This window comes from Etheostoma spectabile, chromosome 20 (assembly GCF_008692095.1).
Source record: "Etheostoma spectabile isolate EspeVRDwgs_2016 chromosome 20, UIUC_Espe_1.0, whole genome shotgun sequence".
NCBI classification, from domain to species: Eukaryota; Metazoa; Chordata; class Actinopteri; order Perciformes; family Percidae; genus Etheostoma; species Etheostoma spectabile.
The window spans coordinates 22,336,592-22,343,256 of record NC_045752.1 but is presented as its reverse complement, the minus strand read 5'-3'; the positions used below and the strand labels follow the sequence as shown (position 1 = coordinate 22,343,256).

General features: G+C 41.7%; 1 protein-coding gene and 1 long non-coding RNA gene across 4 annotated transcripts in view; one reads left to right on the top strand and one right to left on the bottom strand.

Annotated features, from left to right (window-relative positions):
- Positions 1-1,157, top strand: part of LOC116669639 (F-box only protein 38) — a 33,891-nt gene extending 32,734 nt beyond the window's left edge. For all 3 annotated transcript variants that reach the window (XM_032499574.1, XM_032499573.1, XM_032499572.1), the window contains one exon: positions 1-1,157. This exon is cut by the window's left edge and continues 1,548 nt beyond it. The gene's annotated coding sequence lies outside the window, so the exon portion shown is untranslated.
- Positions 1-5,498, bottom strand: part of LOC116669643 (uncharacterized) — a 21,539-nt gene extending 16,041 nt beyond the window's left edge. The window contains exons 1-2 of the long non-coding RNA XR_004326829.1: positions 5,488-5,498; positions 5,380-5,383 (exon numbers count right to left, since the gene is read on the bottom strand). This is a non-coding gene — a long non-coding RNA (uncharacterized LOC116669643). The remainder of the gene's footprint in view (positions 1-5,379; positions 5,384-5,487) is intronic.
- Between the last annotated feature and the right edge of the window lie 1,167 nt (positions 5,499-6,665).

The window sequence follows — 6,665 nt, the reverse complement described above, 5'->3', positions numbered from 1 at the left end:
TGCCACTGAACATATCTTCTTAGTTGGCTGTTGGAGCAGATAATGTGGCTTTATTTTGTTCCTGCAACCCGCTTGTGTTATGTTGGTTTTTGATCCATGGCAAGTTTAAAAACGTTGAACAGGCCCATGTGGGAAAGTTAGATTTGAGTTCTGAAATAAGTCTGAAATTTCAAGGGTAAGGGGGAGGTTGAATTATAAGAATATATGCAGAATTATTGGACTTTGTGATTTTTAGACTTATTTTTTTTTCTTTTTTCCTTAAAATTCTGACTTTGTTCTCTAGAGTTCTGAATGTATTCTCATTGTTCTCATTCTTATTCCCATCTCCTTATGGGGATTATGAAAGGATGGGTCAGTGTCATACACGCATCACTAGGATACTGTGACAGAAATTTCTCAAAGGGGAGAAATCTGAACAATACAGCAAACCAAGACATAACAAATACACTTAATTTCTTCTGTAGCACGCAAAGTAGGAAAAACACGTAGTTGTAGTCTGACTTGAAGAACTGTACCCAACAGCTGACCGCGCAGCCTCAGCCTGTCTCCTGTAGTGCTTCACTGCTTCTTAAAGTCTCCTAATCCAAATCTGTGTGATGCCCTTCGTGAATAGAAATCCGACTGCTAGGCAGATAGATGCCATGTTCTAGTAGTCTTGGGTCTGAAAGGAGTTGTATCATGAACTGAACCATCATACTGTTTTTGGTTTCGTGTTGAGAATTTATTTTCATTGCAAAGGGATTAACACGCCAAAAGGTGCTGGATTATTTTTTTCCTTTTGAGGAGTCCGATTGGTTGGCTTAGACAGGATTTCGTTGGTCGTGTATATGGACAGCTCTGCCTTGTGTGACTGTATGCAGTGGATAGAACTGATTGGCCACCTTCGGGATGTGGGTATTACTCAAATATGGAAAAGGGTTTGGGTTCAGAAAGATGAGCAACTTCATTATGGATTAACTATGAGTGTTCACTATCCAAGGATCTGAACATTCTTTTTGGCAGGTTGATTGGACTGACCACGATGTGAGTCCAGCCTTCTGTGTGTGTGTGTGTGTGTCGACAACTGTACAGATGTTGCGGATGATGATATGCTTCCATGGTGTTTATATGTTTATAACAAAAGAAGACTATTTCACATATTGAAAAATAAAATAACTTTTGTTGTTATATGTCCTCGTTTCTGATTCTCTACCAATGACTATGGGATTGATAACTTATGAGTTATATAATGCTATACCCCCCTCCCCTTGGAAAGTGAACGCCTCTTTACAGCTGAATGGTTTTAGGGAGAGATGGTGGGGATTGAAGTTTATTTAGAAGTCTTCCTGAAGGAATTTGCGCTGAACTCCATTTGTCAGACAGCACCTTCCAAATCAGGGATACTAACATGGATATGGAAACATTTGATGTTCAATGGCTTGGACAAAGAGAAGAGAAGCTGGAGGATTATTGGAAACTCCGTCTGATTAGTTGTTTTCAAATTAAATCTAATCTGCATGTCATTCCCCCCTCTCTCCCTGTTCATGTCTTCGGGTTAGCCTTAACATCTGCTGGTTATTCACTGACAACAGAGGAGCCCAAAAGTATTATTTAGATTAAACCAAATCATCAGCAACTCCCTCATAACGGCTCTTAGGGGAACAGCCCTGTGTGAACTTCGCTCAGTGGCACCACATGAGAAAGGTCAAGGAAAAGTAAACTACTCCACATGCTTTGGTCTCTGCTGCCATTGCACCTAGTGGATCTCTGAATGACTGCTATCTACAGGGCCATGTCCTTTTCAATCACTACACTTGATGGAGTCATCACCAAAGGCTTCATTTCACTGAAACCAATTGCATCCTTGTTCACTTGCCCGATTCAAATGTTATCATCGAGTGTCTGAATGTCAAACCAGTTAAAACATCCATGTTCTAACGTGCTTTGAGGCGCTGTTAATGATAGAATTACAGCGCAGAGTGGAGCTGACGGAAAGCAGACGCACGCAGCTGTAGAAACAGAGTCCATCTACCTGGACACTTCTGGCTCCACTAATCTCTGCTCTTCCTGCTTTGACAAGTTGTAGTGGAGTACAGCAAGATGGAGTCACACACACACACACACGCACACGCACACAAAATGTCTTAGTGACTCTGACTCCTCTACTGCTGTCAGCCAATGTAAACAGAGTGAAACCGTTCCAGTGGACTTCCTGTGATACTAAACAGCTTCTGTTAGGTCCTCACACCGTCTCTTCACGACACGGGCTCTCATCTGATGTTAAGAATGCACTAGTCACAGGATCATTTTGCAGGAAGCCATATACGAACACATTTCCTTTCATTTTTGTTCATATTCACGATGTGTTCTTATGTCGTTAGTACGTACATTAGTGTTCTCATTTCCAAGGCAACAGAGCCAGTGTACCAGTGTTGATTTCAGTACAGGCTAAAATGAATCTGGATTCCTACTCTGATGTCATTTTAGACATGGCGAAAAAAAAGGCCTGTCATGTGCAGAAATCTCTGTGCACATATCACAGGGAAGTGGGGGTGCAAGAGGATTTTCTGAAAGAAATGTGAGGAGATTTTGCGCTGAAAGGACTCAAACTTGATGGGACCATAGACTGTTTGGACTCATCTGACACCACGCTGAAGTTTCCGCTTTGCAGCGTCTGATCCTCCGTTTATTTGTACCTCTTTACATAAATAGACATAAATATGGCTATGACATACATCCTGAAATGAATAAATGAGGCAATACATATAAAGATATAAATTAGTCAACATAGTTCAATAGCTTAAATCCATGTTTTACTTTTATTTATTTCAGGGGACTTTATTTTATATGTAAGTTACATGTTTATTTCCCTATTTGCACGTTATAATAAATTAGGTTTGGTTATCTAAAGATTCAATAATGCCATACAACTCGGTGCAAGTTGCTAGAGGTTTGCTTCAGTGTGCTCATGACAGGACATCAACAAAAACACACACACAAAAATAAAACATAGAGCAGATATACACATAACATACACTCACCTATAGGATTATTAGGAACACCATACTAAAACTGTGTTTGACCCCTTCTTGCCTTCACAGCTGCCTTATTTCTACGTGGCATTGATTCAACAAGGTGCTGAAAGCATTCTTCTGAAATGTTGGCCCATATTGATAGGATAGCATCTTGCAGTTGATGGAGATTTGTGGGATGCACATCAAGGGCACAAAGCTCCCGTTCCACCACATCCCAAAGATGCTCTATAGGGTTGAGATCTGGTGACTGTGGGGGCCATTTTAGTACAGTGAACTCATTTTCATGTTCAAGAAACCAATTTGAAATGATTCAAGCTTTGTGACATGGTGCATTATCCTGCTGGAAGTAGCCATCAGAGGATGGTACCTGGTGGCCATAAAGGAATGGACATGGTCCGAAACAATGCTCAGGTAGGCCGTGGCATTTAAACAATGCCCAATATGCACTAAGGGGCCTAAAGTAGTATGCACATTAATGAACATTTCTGTAAATTCGCCAGTGTTAGCCAATTGGCTAGTTTTCAACTGTAGTCCTACCTAGGATGCATGTCTTTTATGGTGGGAAGAAAATATAAAAAAATAGGGCACACCGCTCACCACACACCTGGATGACAGATGTCAGATGTCAGGTTAAAGTGACATGGTGCATAGGGATGCTGAGCGCAAAGCCACAAACTTCATATAAAGCTAGTATGGGTGGCTTAAAAACTGTAGAAGAGGGGTGCCCAGGGAGCTCAGTTGGTAGATTGGGCGCCCATCTGTAGAGGTTTACTCCTTGACCCAACGGGCCGGGGTTTTCTCCCTCTCTCTCCCCTTTCATGTCTGCATATTGTAAAACCAGTGTAAAAAGATGCGCAAATTATTCAGGCTCTTTAGGAGAACCTTTTTGATTAGGTGCTGGTTCAGGGATGGAGAGCTGTTTAGAGATGTAATGGCTCTGCAGGATGTGCTGTTGAGGAAGCAGGAGGTTTTTGTCTTAATGGCTCTCAAAATTCTTCCCGATGGGAGGTTGGTGAAAAGGAAGTTGGCAGGGTGAGTCTCATCTTGTAGGATGTTTAGGTCTTTCTGGTGGATACGGGTCGGATACAGTAGAGCTCACAAATGGGGGAGAGTTTGCGTATCCTTAACTATACTTTCCAGCTGCAACCTCTGCTGGACAGTAGACTTGCCATACCAGACAGCAACAGAAAGAGGACTCTCTCGATGGCGGCTCGGTAGAACTGCAACATTCCCTCCCAAGCTACCCCAAATTGCCTCAACCGGCGAAGGAAAAAAAGCCTCTGGTGGGCTGTTTTGGTAATGATGGTTATGTTATCCTCCTATTTTAAAGAGTACCTAAAAACAATCTTACAGACTCAGACTAAAAGTAACCATCTAGCCTTCCTGGTATAATGCATCAACCCATATCAGTATCTGCCAAAGGAAATACAACCTTAAAACACCCATGAATAAAACACGAGCTCAGCAGATTTGTCTGATACCCACACACTAGACCAGAATCAGTCAGCATCGGGGGCCCGGGTCACAACCTATGGTCACAACGGGCTGATGGCTAGCTGCTAGCTAGTTGCTACTTGAAGAAAACGGCAGCAGCTAATATGAGACCCAGGTCTGAGGTCTGATCCCCATGATCTGATCCTGAACTGCGGGGGACTCTCCGCCTGATCAGCAAACCCAACGGCAGCAACAGGAAGATTGCGGAGATCAGACCTTGGCGCTGGAACAGTAACGTTAAAGATTCATGGTTTTATAACGGCATGTGAGTTGTGGCAGAGCATTGTGCTGTAAGTGTGTGAGACCAAGCACCGTCAGTGTATCTACCAACCAAAGGAGCAATCAAACCAGCTCAACCAAACCTGGGGATCTCAAGGTGTAGCTGAGGTAGCTGACCTCTACAATGAAAATGTCTTTCTTATGTCATTTGAAGAACTTAAACTGAGATTCCCTCAAAACATTTTTTTTTAGATATCTGCAACTTCGAAGTTTCATCCTGGCAGCCCCCCCCACTTTGAAATCTCTCAATTTGTGCATGAGTAGGTCCTGAGCATGTGTACGTATTCAGGTCTGTGTGCAGTGTGTAATAACGGCAGAGTGTAAATTGTAATTTCCCCATAGGGGATCAATGAGAAGTATAAATTAATAAATATGAATTAAAAACACTGCAGGTGCTACATTTGATCCTTGGTCTCTTTTCTGTTCCAGGATATGTGCCTTGTTATACTGTTTTTGTATGTCAAATGTACAAAAACTAAATAAATACATGTTTAAATTTTTTTTTTTGAACGACAAAAAACAACTCAACCAAGTCCAGTCCTCCCTCCAGAGCTGCATCCATGTTCCACTATCTTTGCCCCAAATTGTGAACGTACCTCTCCATAACTGAATGCATATCAATGTTGAAGATTGCTGGGAGCAGCACAGAGCCAGAAAAGAAGCTTGGCCTGCAAGCAGGGCCAAAAGGTCCCCCTTAAACAAACAGTTGTTTTTTTATTGTCCTAAAAATAATGCTTACCGCAAATGTTACATTCCCCATCTCTCATAGATTTCCAATTTTACTTTGCATGTAGCAGATCAGTAGATGTTTATACAGTTTAGTGGGAAGGACTCCTCTCCATATGAGGGAAAAGACTGCAAACACTCACTGGGAGATTTACTACATCTGCTACATCTAGTAAAGGGTAATGTAAGTGTGTGTGTGTGTGTGTGTGTGTGTGTGTGTGTGTGTGTGTGTCACTCCATGCTTGGTTGCCATCACTAATAGCCCAGTCTTGTCAGCTGCTGTAAACAGTGAACCATCTCCAAACATTACCTTATTAAGACACAAGAGACACACCAGAGAGAGAAGAGAGTTTGAATCTGGTTAGTACCTGTCTCTCTCACACACATCTGGGGGGGGGAAATATAAAAACTTTTTAAAAAAAAGTCTTTTATAGGAGTGTCTTGGTCTTTGTCAAGAATGTAGCAGCACATAAACGTTGCAAAACTTGGACAGAAGATGAATTAGAATTTAGATAGAATTTATATTCTTATTTATTATATTTCCAAATATTCCAACACAGACAGCTACATCATCTCCTCTCTGGATAAGAGACTAGAGTTTTAACAGTGGGCAAGGAGACACTGTATGTCACTGAAGTTTTCTATCAGAAGCTCCGGTTTACAGACAGGAGATGTAAGTTAATGGGGTTTAGATTCAGCCCAATTCAGAATGACTTTAATAGAACGCCTGTCACAAGCTTCCTTCACTTGGTTCACTTGGTTCAGCTCAATGTTGATCAAAGAGCCCAGTAATCCACCAAATCCCACCGCTCCTATTGACTGGTTGGGGTATCAGTATCAACATTTACATTCACTAGTGGAAATTGAACGTTATTTAATCACGTGTTTGAGCTGTTACTGACTTTGTCTGAACACAACAAAACTAGTGTTATTGTTCGTTAGTAAGAGAATGAGAAAGTGAGAGAGCTTAATGTTAGAGAAGAAAAAACTGAAACGCAGACTGCCTCCTTCACATTAGGACTGCAGTCTGGAAACATGGAACATGTGAGTAGGCAAAAAGGGACTCTGAAAGAAAGTGGAACTACAATTCCAGGAGGACAACTCCAGAAGCATGTGGAAAAGTTTAAGAACAATGATAAATCATAATGCCAC